Source organism: Crinia signifera, chromosome 19 (genome assembly GCF_055691185.1).
Source record: "Crinia signifera chromosome 19, ASM5569118v1, whole genome shotgun sequence".
In the NCBI taxonomy this organism is placed as follows: Eukaryota; Metazoa; Chordata; class Amphibia; order Anura; family Myobatrachidae; genus Crinia; species Crinia signifera.
Window position 1 is genome coordinate 61786667 of NC_139226.1, and position 13110 is coordinate 61799776.

The following is a 13110-nucleotide window of genomic DNA, read 5'->3' on the forward strand; positions in this document are numbered from 1 at the left end:
AGATAGTGGGAGTTTGGTATGGACTATTCAAAAATAGGCTTCAGCCTACACTGGCACTAGGATCCAGGACACACAGCTTGCAGAATGGCGCCCACATAGCCACCAGTGGTGGCAGCGGCACAGGGAATCTAGGCAGCTGCTGCCAAATGCAGTTTTCACTGAATTATTTTAGATAAAAAAACAGCGTGACCCTGCATCGCTGGGAGTATGTCTGATGTTCTGATTACATCAGAGTGGCAGTGCCCGAGGTAGCTGTAACAAGGCGAGCAGCGATCGGTGCCTTGTAGGGTAGCCCCACGCTGGGGACTGAATAGCCTGATGCCAGAAACAAAGTCACACACAAAAAAAAATGCAAGCCAAACATATTACAGGATGTGCTTAATAAGTTACTGCACGCTGACATGTGTTACGCAACAATAAGCTGGTGAACAAATACTCGAGAAACCCATAGTGTGGTATAATAAGTATAATAAAGCTGTAATAAGCCATTTATAGCAGTCAGTGTAGTCACCATTATTTCAGATGGGATGCGGTCAGCAGGTCGACAGTCAATAGGTCGACCACTATTGGTCGACATATACAATTTGTCAACATGGAAAAGGTTGACATAAGTTTTCCCACTTTTTTTTCCCAGAACAGGTGACTTTCCTACTTAACTATGCACATGGACATAGGCTGAAAATATAAAAGTGTCCAAGTTGACACAAGAACATAGACATCAAAAGCTGTGAAAGACTTATCCACGACGTATTTCTTGTGTCGACATTAGCCCTGTTGACCTTTTCATGTGTCAACCAATAGTGGTCGACCTATTGACTGTTGACCTTAATCGGGTTGACCCTATGTTCCATACCCATTTCAGACAAGGCCACCAGTACACTGTCCCTCAGCCCTGACCCACCATTGCCATTTGTCACTCAGGCCCTTATTCTGATCGGTGCGGCCAGAGCCGATTATGCGGCCAGGACCGTGCGTGCGAAACCCTGCCTTCCATACGGATCGCCAACTCCGTCCGTATGCGGTAAGAAGCTGGCCGAACGGACCGCACGTGTATTTTTCACGGAATACGCCTCCTCCATCTAAGGGAACCTCCCCCATCATTCGATGGTCGCAGACCATCGAATGCAGGACCGAATGCTCCACCAGCTCCCGCAACCTCAGACCACACGGACATGGTTCCATGTAAAAGCAGGGATCTGGGCGGGCAGCTGACATCCGGCGATGTCATATGTCCGCCCCCTACACGTGCGTCACGGCCACATTACCATACGTACGCCCAGCGTTTTCATGGGCACTCCCATGAAACGCGGGGCGTATGCATATGGTAATGAGCCCAAATAGCCCTTCACGCCCCTCTCCACCCCCTGTTCGGAGTGTTCACATATCATGCAGGATTCGGCCGTACGCCCCGCTCGCACATGCGCAGAGACGCCTCTGCACATGCGCAGACACAAAACATCGGCGGCCCGAACGCACGCGGATATATCCGCACCGATCAGAATAAGGGCCTCAATCCAGAACCCCCCCACTATACTGTCACTCCACGCTGGCCCAACCTGTCACACTGCCATTCCACAGACTGATAGTGTGTACCCAGCTCAAGGTGACTACGACCCTGAAATCCTCGTAGATACGTGAGCTTGGCTCTGTATCATGCACAATGCAAACATGGGCAGAGACTCCACAGAAGTCAGTTGTGTTCAGCTTTTCCAACAGGTGTTATCTTATGTGTGGAAGGTGACATAGTGGTAAGAATACTACACTGTGGGCTCACGCCTAGAGGTGTCCGGGATGGGAAGTTGCATCAGTGGATGCTAGAATAACATTGGATACACGTTAGCCAATATATCACTGGCCCATCAGCCAGTGTGTACTAGAAATATGTATGTGAATGACATTGTTCACAGACCTATTGCGTTGGCTGTGTGGTATAGCCTTGGCTGATATAGCTAAAGATATTGGCCAGCAGCGCATGCAGGGGGGGTTTCTGAGTACCCAGAAACCCCTCCAGGAGTCTAAGGGCCCTCAGCTTAAAGCTGAGGGTCTCCTCTTTCCATGGGTACAAGAATTTTAAAAATCGGCCCTTGGGAACCGTAGATATCTGACTTCAAAGCAGTGGTCCCCATCCAAGCCTGTTAATTGCTCTTCCCAGTCAGATATTTCAGGTTCTGTCTAACGTAGAGTTTTTCTGAGGGTATATTCCAAAAGCTGGGACTCTCCCCCTTTGATGGACACTAGTAGCTTGTCTCTACTGTTTCTAGAACCAGAGATATCAGCCTTCCAGCAGCTGGTTACTGCTCCAGCTCCACACACCTGGTATGTAGTTTTATATACTCGTTGGCGGATTGCTCTGCCACCTGAACTCTGATCCCCTAGTCCCCAATACCATTGGTAGGTGGGATTCTCTAGTTTTTAATTCCTTTAAAATCTAAGAAATCTATTTCTGGGAACTGGAGATATCTGCAGTCAAGCAAGCTGTCCTCCCACCAGAAAAGTATGAATAATAAGCCCACTCCACTATACACCCCATCTCTGCATATTAAACATCCTCTACCACCCTGGAAGTTATGTATAAGGGCCCCTTCATTCAGCCCAATGCCCCCTTCTCCCACCCCATCTCCCACCATCTGTGCAGTAAAGGGGTAATTAGTGGAAATTACTGATCCTACATGCTGAGCTGTTGATATAATACCCCCTACCACCCACGGACATCAAAGCTTCCCCCACCCCTACCGCTGGAGGATCGGTAGGGGCCCCAGTACATTGCTATGCCCAGGGGTCTACACTGCTGTTATGTATATATATATATATGTGTGTGTGTGTGTGTGTGTGTATATTATATTATTATTATTTATATACATTTGGTTTATCTATACTACTTTAACTGACCCGGCATATACTGGGTCACCTAAGTGTCCATCTCCGTGCTTTGCTCCGCCCCTCTGGAAACCCCCTTCTGAAAATCCTGCATTTGCCACTGGAGAGAGTTACATTTGGGTGGGGTGTTTTGAAACTGAAATCTAAATTGCAGTGTCAAAATAATGCAGTCAGTATTTACCCTGCACAGAAACAAAATCTAACTCTCTCTACACATGTTACATCTGTCCCACCTGGAGGGCACATGGTTTTGCCCATTTTGAGAACAAATTTGTTCTGCGATCAGATCTGAATAAGGGCCCTAATTTGTGTGAATGGCCATACAGCACATGTTGTGATCTTATCAGTGAGAAACACTCTGCGTCCTCCTAGCAGCACAATGTCCATTCTCAAACTATAGCCTGTTACCTCTGCCCTGGTGATGAGAATTTGGATTAACATATCCTCATCTGTCCCAGTCCCCATCATGGTTTTTGTAAGGATCCTTGGCATAATATCCTTGGCGGTCCTTAATGCATTGTACTGCAGAAAGAGAGGACATGAGCTGGTTTATTACAAGGTAACTGTACATGGTTAGTATATATCTCCTGATTATAAAACTGCCGCGAGAGATGAAGCAGTATTCACACTATACTAAAGTAATTAATAATTTGGCCACTGGAGGCGCACTTCCACTGGCATCTGTGGGCAACATATATTTTCTTTCAGAACTAATACAATTGCTCCCACTGCTGTGTATGGCTACAAACATGCAGAGATAAAAGGTTCTTTGTGCCTATTAACTTTTATCACGTAAATAAGTAAGAGGTAAGACATCCCAGGGGGACCAGAAGACGATACCACTTCTGTAACAGCAGACCCTGGATGAGATACATAGCAGTGCCCTTCTGCCATATGGCAGCTAGTGATGTCACAATGGGCCATGATGTCACAATGGGCCGATGATGTCACAATGGGCCGATGATGTCACAATGGGCTGTGATGGGTAGAACACTGGCAGCTGACTGCTTCCTGAGTCATATCTAATATTGCTGGACTTGTGCCAACACAGATAATTTTTCACTCTTTTCTGAAGATTGAAGTTTGATATAAAATGAAGAAGGCGAAAGCTAATAAAGCTATAGACCACCAAATGACTGTCGCTCTGCGCATCCGTCCCATTAATTTGACGGAGACTAAGAACCTCGCCCGATGCATCACACACCAGCTCGGACCGCAGACAGTGCTATTGCAGGACCCCGGTGAGGATCCTAACGATGTCCTGCGCTCCACCAGGACAAGAGAAACAACATTCCAATTTAACCAGGTGTTTGACCAGGCAGCTACCCAGGAGACTGTGTATGATTCCACAGTGAAGCCCTTATTGGGTGACATCCTGTCCGGGTACAATGCTGCCATATTTGCCTACGGCCCCACAGACACCGGAAAGACCTTCACCATGATGGGTAAGGACCGCGAACCTGGAGTAATATATCGCACCCTGAAGGACCTGTTTAAAGCCATTGAGGAGACTGGGGAAAAAAATAATTTCTCCGTATCATTATCATACGCGGAGATCTATAATGAAACCGTCCGAGACCTATTAAGACCTTCCTCTAGGTCTTTGGTCCTCAGAGAGGATCCCAATGGCAACACCAACATAGAAGGGATTTCTACATTCTCCCTTAGCACTCCTGAGGAAGCCATGACCCTGCTGAAGAAGGGCAACAAGCGGCGCACAGAAGCTCCCACAGCCGCTAATAAGACCTCATCCCGCTCACATGCAGTATTGCAGGTCACCATAAAGCAGACAGCCAGTGATAGTGTGAGCACAGGCAAGTTGTACATGGTAGACCTTGCGGGATCAGAACGAGCAAGCCAGACTAAGAACAGCGGCCAGACCATGAAAGAAGGAGGATACATCAACCGATCCCTTCTTACCCTCAGGATGTGTATCATGGCGCTGCGTGACAGACCAGGCAGCCATATAAACTATCGGGACAGCAAGCTGACCTGGCTGCTAAAGGGAGCACTGAGCGGGAAAAGCCGATTGGTTATGATCACGCACATCAGCCCTGCGGATAGTGCTTATGAAGAATCCCGCAGCACAATGACCTACGGATGCAAGGCCAAGTTTATCAAGACGCGAGTGGAGAGAAACCGTGTCTGTGTCCCCAATAAGACTTCCGAGGGCGTCAGAGGGACCACAGTGCTGCCGGAAGTCCCTCATCCTCCAGAGCATGGCCGTGGGATCCTGCCCAGGTCTGGGAATATTTATCAAGTGAGAAAAAGTGCAAGGCCGCTGCGTGATTTTCCTCCCTGTATCCAGCAAAGAATCCCCAACCGCAATTTGAGACCAAAGCCACAGCATCTTACGGTGTACACTCCTTTCAAGGTTGGTCATTAAACATTGCAAACATGAACAGCAATCGGGCTGGCAGTAAAGGTACCCATACACGTTACAATTATTGTATACAGTATTATATACAATACTGTATTCAATAATTGTAACGTGTATGGAAACTTTTACACCTGAAGGAAAACTGGGGAATAGGGCTACTGGCGAAACCCCAACAAAAAAAAAACGACACTCAGCAGCCACCCCATGGGTGTGTTGGAAGAGCTGCCAATAATTTATAAATGATAACCGTTATATCCAACTCATTGATAATTTAATAACTCAAAGGCTTAAACCAGGACAATGCCAGGTACGTCAGTCAGTTATACATAATGTGTGCTGTTAGTGGTTTTATTGTATTCTTGTTATGTAATAGATCCACAAAAAATTCCTAGTGTGCACAAGCACACATGGCCAATAAAGTTGATTCTGATTCTGATACATAGATCTTTTAATAATTATGCTAGGACACTACCAGTAGATGGGTGATGGGGCTTCATAGCACATTCCTGACAGGGGCCCCAATACATTGCTATGCGCAGGGGTCTACACTGCTGTTGACGCCCCTGTATGTATGTATGTATGTATGTGTGTATTTATATATATATATATATTTTTTTATTATTAATATTATTTATATACATTTGGTCTATCTATAATACTTTAACTGACCCGGCATATACTGAGTCACCTAAGTGTCCATCTCCGTGCTTTGTTCCGCCCCTCTGGAAACCCCCTTCTGAAAATCCTGCGTTTGCCACTGGTCGCATATTATTATGGTTATTATACTTTATTTATATGGCACCACAAAGGATCCCCCGGGCCCAATTACAGAGTACATATACAAATGAGGGAAACAGTGACCTACAGCTGAATACAATAGAGGACAAGTACAGGGCACATAACTATAGCTACATCCGCAGGGTATCAGCGTGGTAGAAAACCACAGGGTTTGGTGCTATCAAAGATGGCTTAAGTAAAGGCCCCCATGCACTATGCAAATTCTCTGAAGGGAGAAGTCGCACCTGATCCCCCGCCGAATGTCCAACCTCCGACTCCGCTCCGATGAACACAGGACTGTGCATCAGAACGGATATTATACACATGCGATTTGGACCGATTTCACCCAATATCTCAGCTTGATCTACCGGAATTGGCCCAAATCGCATAGTGTATGGGACATTAAGAGAAGGAAAGCACACGAGGGATGAGGGTCCTGCTCATCTATTCATGAAAATCTTTATCACTATTTATAAATAATACAGACAATATAAGTAAGATTTTAAATCAGTTTTATTTTTCAAAATTTTTTTTTTTTTTTAACGTTTTGGCATTGAGAAAGCAAATAGGTAATGTAACATCATGCCAAATACTGTAGGGAAATGAGAAACCAGTACAGTGGATTTGCAAACCAATATACCCCATTATATATACTCTGCCAAGTTCATAAAAGCTACTTCATACGTTATATTAAATTATATATATTCTTACATATTACTTCAGTAGTAACCAGTAATAATGCGTTTGTAAATAAACTTTTCCAGTGGCATGAACCTGGCCTGCCATTGGAATTCTGGGATACATGGCGCACCTATAGTTCCTGATTGGACCGCTCTCTCAGTATTGGCAAGTGTTTAGGTTTTGATCCCGCACTAGGGTCTGCACGAATTTCGATATTAACAGATGGAATCAATACCATAGGAGTAGGTCATACTTGCTGACAGCAGCAAGTCAGGGGGGCGGGACAGGCAGACGTCATCAAGCCCCACCCCCACGACAGTCAAACAACGTAATTCGCGGACCCGCAAAAAAAGGTCATTTTGTGCTGCAGGGAAGGGGGTGCGGGGGCTGCCTGGCCAATGCGGGAGGATTGCCCACCTTCCCGGGGGACCCGATTTTCGGGAGCCTCACGGCAATTCCAGGAGGGTAGGCAAACCTGGAGTATGTAATACAATTAGGAACAAATAGAAAAATAATATAATACAAGATAATTAATTACCTCTAAGTAGGAGACTGCTTTGTCCACAGTCTCGTGCCAGAGTAACATGAGGCCCAAAGTGGAGCCAAGTTGGTGGGGTAGAAGTTTGGATTGTGTCTATGATCCTCTATATTAAAGTCCAACCAGACTCCTATTTCCTTGTCCCACAGAACAGCCTGCACAGCATCCAGTCGCTCCGGCATATCTGTAGCAAATGACAAGAACAGAAATGATACAATATAGAAATTATAATACAGCCAATTGGAAAAATGGTGAAATAAACTTTAACAAAAGACCAATTGTTCTGATAATGTTGTTAAATAAAATGGATTGACCTAGGCCCTTATTCAGATCTGATCGCAGTACAAAATTGTTCTCAATATGGGCAAAACCTTGTGCACTGCAGGTGGGGCAGATGTAACATGTGCAGAGAGAGTTACATTTGGGTGGGGAGTTTTAAAACTGTAATCTAAATTGCAGTGTCAAAATAATGCAGTCAGTATTTACCCTGCACAGAAACAAAATCTAACTCTCTCTACACATGTTACATCTGTCCCACCTGGAGGGCACATGGTTTTGCCCATTTTGAGAACAAATTTGTTCTGCGATCAGATCTGAATAAGGGCCCTAATTTGTGTGAATGGCCATACAGCACATGTTGTGATCTTATCAGTGAGAAACACTCTGCGTCCTCCTAGCAGCACAATGTCCATTCTCAAACTATAGCCTGTTACCTCTGCCCTGGTGATGAGAATTTGGATTAACATATCCTCATCTGTCCCAGTCCCCATCATGGTTTTTGTAAGGATCCTTGGCATAATATCCTTCGCGGTCCTTAATGCATTGTACTGCAGAAAGAGAGGACATGAGCTGGTTTATTACAAGGTAACTGTACATGGTTAGTATATATCTCCTGATTATAAAACTGCCGCGAGAGATGAAGCAGTATTCACACTATACTAAAGTAATTCATAATTTGGCCACTGGAGGCGCACTTCCACTGGCATCTGTGGGCAACATATATTTTCTTTCAGAACTAATACAATTGCTCCCACTGCTGTGTATGGCTACAAACATGCAGAGATAAAAGGTTCTTTGTGCCTATTAACTTTTATCACGTAAATAAGTAAGAGGTAAGACATCCCAGGGGGACCAGAAGACGATACCACTTCTGTAACAGCAGACCCTGGATGAGATACATAGCAGTGCCCTTCTGCCATATGGCAGCTAGTGATGTCACAATGGGCCGATGATGTCACAATGGGCCGATGATGTCACAATGGGCTGTGATGGGTAGAACACTGGCAGCTGACTGCTTCCTGAGTCATATCTAATATTGCTGGACTTGTGCCAACACAGATAATTTTTCACTCTTTTCTGAAGATTGAAGTTTGATATAAAATGAAGAAGGCGAAAGCTAATAAAGCTATAGACCACCAAATGACTGTCGCTCTGCGCATCCGTCCCGTTAATTTGACGGAGACTAAGAACCGCGCCCGATGCATCACACACCAGCTCGGACCGCAGACAGTGCTATTGCAGGACCCCGGTGAGGATCCTAACGATGTCCTGCGCTCCACCAGGACAAGAGAAACAACATTACAATTTAACCAGGTGTTTGACCAGGCAGCTACCCAGGAGACTGTGTATGATTCCACAGTAAAGCCCTTATTGGGTGACATCCTGTCCGGGTACAATGCTGCCATATTTGCCTACGGCCCCACAGGCACCGGAAAGACCTTCACCATGATGGGTAAGGACCGCGAACCTGGAGTAATATATCGCACCCTGAAGGACCTGTTTATAGCCATTGAGGAGACTGGGGAAAAAAAGAATTTCTCCGTATCATTATCATACGCGGAGATCTATAATGAAACCGTCCGAGACCTATTAAGACCTTCCTCTAGGTCTTTGGTCCTCAGAGAGGATCCCAATGGCAACACCAACATAGAAGGGATTTCTACATTCTCCCTTAGCACTCCTGAGGAAGCCATGACCCTGCTGAAGAAGGGCAACAAGCGGCGCACAGAAGCTCCCACAGCCGCTAATAAGACCTCATCCCGCTCACATGCAGTATTGCAGGTCACCATAAAGCAGACAGCCAGTGATAGTGTGAGCACAGGCAAGTTGTACATGGTAGACCTTGCGGGATCAGAACGAGCAAGCCAGACTAAGAACAGCGGCCAGACCATGAAAGAAGGAGGATACATCAACCGATCCCTTCTTACCCTCAGGATGTGTATCATGGCGCTGCGTGACAGACCAGGCAGCCATATAAACTATCGGGACAGCAAGCTGACCTGGCTGCTAAAGGGAGCACTGAGCGGGAAAAGCCGATTGGTTATGATCACGCACATCAGCCCTGCGGATAGTGCTTATGAAGAATCCCGCAGCACAATGACCTACGGATGCAAGGCCAAGTTTATCAAGACGCGAGTGGAGAGAAACCGTGTCTGTGTCCCCAATAAGACTTCCGAGGGCGTCAGAGGGACCACAGTGCTGCCGGAAGTCCCTCATCCTCCAGAGCATGGCCGTGGGATCCTGCCCAGGTCTGGGAATATTTATCAAGTGAGAAAAAGTGCAAGGCCGCTGCGTGATTTTCCTCCCTGTATCCAGCAAAGAATCCCCAACCGCAATTTGAGACCAAAGCCACAGCATCTTACGGTGTACACTCCTTTCAAGGTTGGTCATTACACATTGCACACATGAACAGCAATCGGGCTGGCAGTAAAGGTACCCATACACGTTACAATTATTGTATACAGTATTATATACAATACTGTATTCAATAATTGTAACGTGTATGGAAACTTTTACACCTGAAGGAAAACTGGGGAATAGGGCTACTGGCGAAACCCCAACAAAAAAAAAACGACACTCAGCAGCCACCCCATGGGTGTGTTGGAAGAGCTGCCAATTATTTATAAATGATAACCGTTATATCCAACTCATTGATAATTTAATAACTCAAAGGCTTAAACCAGGACAATGCCAGGTACGTCAGTCAGTTATACATAATGTGTGCTGTTAGTGGTTTTATTGTATTCTTGTTATGTAATACGATCCACAAAAAATTCCTAGTGTGCACAAGCACACATGGCCAATAAAGTTGATTCTGATTCTGATACATAGATCTTTTAATAATTATGCTAGGACACTACCAGTAGATGGGTGATGGGGCTTCATAGCACATTCCTGACAGGGGCCCCAATACATTGCTATGCGCAGGGGTCTACACTGCTGTTGACGCCCCTGTATGTATGTATGTATGTATTTATATATATATATATATATTTTTATTATTAATATTATTTATATACATTTGGTCTATCTATAATACTTTAACTGACCCGGCATATACTGGGTCACCTAAGTGTCCATCTCCGTGCTTTGTTCCGCCCCTCTGGAAACCCCCTTCTGAAAATCCTGCGTTTGACACTGGTCGCATATTATTATGGTTATTATACTTTATTTATATGGCACCACAAAGGATCCCCCGGGCCCAATTACAGAGTACATATACAAATGAGGGAAACAGTGACCTACAGCTGAATACAATAGAGGACAAGTACAGGGCACATAACTATAGCTACATCCGCAGGGTATCAGCGTGGTAGAAAACCACAGGGTTTGGTGCTATCAAAGATGGCTTAAGTAAAGGCCCCCATGCACTATGCAAATTCTCTGAAGGGAGAAGTCGCACCTGATCCCCCGCCGAATGTCCAACCTCCGACTCCGCTCCGATGAACACAGGACTGTGCATCAGAACGGATATTATACACATGCGATTTGGACCGATTTCACCCAATATCTCAGCTTGATCTACCGGAATTGGCCCAAATCGCATAGTGTATGGGACATTTAGAGAAGGAAAGCACACGAGGGATGAGGGTCCTGCTCATCTATTCATGAAAATCTTTATCACTATTTATAAATAATACAGACAATATAAGTAAGATTTTAAATCAGTTTTATTTTTCAAAAAGTTTTTTTTTTTTTACGTTTTGGCATTGAGAAAGCAAATAGGTAATGTAACATCATGCCAAATACTGTAGGGAAATGAGAAACCAGTACAGTGGATTTGCAAACCAATATACCCCATTATATATACTCTGCCAAGTTCATAAAAGCTACTTCATACGTTATATTACATTATATATATTCTTACATATTCCTTCAGTAGTAACCAGTAATAATGCGTTTGTAAATAAACTTTTCCAGTGGCATGAACCTGGCCTGCCATTGGAATTCTGGGATACATGGCGCACCTATAGTTCCTGATTGGACCGCTCTCTCAGTATTGGCAAGTGTTTAGGTTTTGATCCCGCACTAGGGTCTGCACGAATTTCGATATTAACAGATGGAATCAATACCATAGGAGTATGTCATACTTGCTGACAGCGGCAAGTCAGGGGGGCGGGACAGGCAGACGTCATCAAGCCCCACCCCCACGACAGTCAAACAACGTAATTCGCGGACCCGCAAAAAAAGGTCATTTTGTGCTGCAGGAAAGGGGGTGCGGGGGCTGCCTGGCCAATGCGGGAGGATTGCCCACCTTCCCGGGGGACCAGATTTTCGGGAGCCTCACGGCAAATCCAGGAGGGTAGGCAAACCTGGAGTATGTAATACAATTAGGAACAAATAGAAAAATAATATAATACAAGATAATTAATTACCTCTAAGTAGGAGACTGCTTTGTCCACAGCCTCGTGCCAGAGTAACATGAGGCCCAAAGTGGAGCCAAGTTGGTGGGGTAGAAGTTTGGATTGTGTCTATGATCCTCTATATTAAAGTCCAACCAGACTCCTATTTCCTTGTCCCACAGAACAGCCTGCACAGCATCCAGTCGCTCCGGCATATCTGTAGCAAATGACAAGAACAGAAATGATACAATATAGAAATTATAATACAGCCAATTGGAAAAATGGTGAAATAAACTTTAACAAAAGACCAATTGTTCTGATAATGTTGTTAACCCCTTCACGACCGTTGACGTATATATACGTCATGGCTTAAAACTGTCACTGCGTCTAGAGACGCAGTGACAGAGGGACGATGTCTGCTGTCCCTGACAGCAGACATGTCCGTGCATGCCCAGGGGGGGCTGCGATGCCGCCCCCCTGTCGGCGATCGCTGTGATTGGCTGTTCAGTGTGAACAGCCATTCACAGCGTTTTCTGTGTCACCGGCGAATAACGTTCGCCGGTGACACGGGATCGGAGGTGATTGGTGCTGTAAAGTACAGCACCAATCACCGCGGGGTGTAAGGGTGACACTGGTGTCACCCCACCTCACCCCGCCCGCCCCCAAAGGCCGTGATTGGTTCGTCGGACCGACGGACCAATCACAGCCAAGGAGGGGGATTTAAACTAACGGTGACTGCACTGCAGACGCCATTCCGGTCTGGAATAGCGTGCAGTGCGGTCACCGTGCCCAGCTGCCGCCACTACTGACCAGAACCCATCCAAATACTTACCTGATCACTGCCTAGATATTGCTTATTCTTGTGACATCTTGTGACATCCTGTGATATCTTGTGCTGCTGCGAGTTATTAGATAGAGAGATAGAGAGAGATAGAGAGAGATAGAGAGAGATAGAGAGGCCTAGTGCTATATTTTGTGCTGCTGCAGTGTGATAGAGCTATAGATAGAGAGATAGAGAGAGATAGAGAGAGAGAGATAGAGAGATAGTGACAGATTGTGCTATATATTTTTTATATAACTGAAAGAGATAGAGAGAGATAGAGAGAGATAGAGAGGCCTAGTGCTATATTTTGTGCTGCTGCAGTGTGATAGAGCTATAGATAGATAGAGAGAGATAGAGAGAGATAGAGAGAGAGAGATAGAGAGTGATAGAGAGATAGTGACAGATTGTGCTA

At 45.4% G+C, this 13110-nt stretch overlaps 1 long non-coding RNA gene across 2 annotated transcripts in view; it reads right to left on the minus strand.

Annotated features, from left to right (window-relative positions):
- The window catches only part of LOC146041856 (uncharacterized), a 37286-nt gene extending 25201 nt beyond the window's left edge, over positions 1–12085 (minus strand). For both annotated transcript variants that reach the window (XR_014463626.1, XR_014463627.1), the window contains exons 1-4: positions 11909–12085; positions 7967–8080; positions 7254–7437; positions 3286–3399 (exon numbers count right to left, since the gene is read on the minus strand). This is a non-coding gene — a long non-coding RNA (uncharacterized LOC146041856). The remainder of the gene's footprint in view (positions 1–3285; positions 3400–7253; positions 7438–7966; positions 8081–11908) is intronic.
- Positions 12086–13110: the final 1025 nt, after the last annotated feature.